Source organism: Electrophorus electricus, unplaced genomic scaffold, assembly GCF_041902795.1.
Source record: "Electrophorus electricus isolate QZ-2024a unplaced genomic scaffold, ASM4190279v1 Scaffold137, whole genome shotgun sequence".
In the NCBI taxonomy this organism is placed as follows: domain Eukaryota; kingdom Metazoa; phylum Chordata; class Actinopteri; order Gymnotiformes; family Gymnotidae; genus Electrophorus; species Electrophorus electricus.
In genome coordinates, this window is record NW_027658419.1 from 151,145 (window position 1) to 152,063 (window position 919).

The following is a 919-nucleotide window of genomic DNA, read 5'->3' on the forward strand; positions in this document are numbered from 1 at the left end:
AGGCTTATATTCACATGCACGGAAGCCTCGATTAACAAACAGCAGCTGGACTTACAATAAATAGCAACAAGACTAAACTAAAACAGGGCTTAAAAACATGGTCAAATGAGCATTAAACCAGACACAAGTGCAAATTATGAGGGGTGCAGAAAACGAAACGAAGGAATGGAACCACAACAAGGGAGTAAATCAAAATAAAGACACTAGACAGGGAAACCGTGGAGACATGAACGCTAGGAGGGTGGTCAGTGGTGACAGGAAGCTTGTTTCAGTCATGGATGTCTTTGGCAAAATGAATGCAACTAAAATGCTTTCCTCATGTGTCCTAATAACCAAATAATAACCAAGTTCTTCTTTATTTCTAAATAATATGCCTTTCGGAAATTGTATAACTGCTTGTGTTATATTACTTTCTTTTATCCAGAAACACAGGAGACTCAGGTGAAAAGTGTGATGGAAATAATACACTTATTATTATATCCTAAAACTTGTCTCACCTAATCGTAGTCATCAGTATATTAGATAAATGCATACCTATTTTTATGTTTGTGTTTCACATGTTCCATCCCTTTTCTCTTCTTTGAAAGAAAAATTCCTTAACTTAATCAAAGACTAGGATTAAAAAAATAAAATAAAATAAAATCATAGACAGGTCAGCTGAGCACACTCCCTTGTCGTAATGTCCCCATATTGACAGTTAAATACCACATATTAAATACAATAGAGACTGGAGTGTCTTGTTTTTCTCTGAACATTCCACAGTGCATCTAGAATTTTAATAGTTGTTTATTTCTGCTCAGTTTTTCTGCTCTTATTTTAATTTGTTTTTGTCTTAAGGAGAAAAAAAAGGCGACAAACGAGACCTGTGACCCCAGGGGGAAATCATGGATCAGATGCCTCACACCCAGTCACTGTGTAA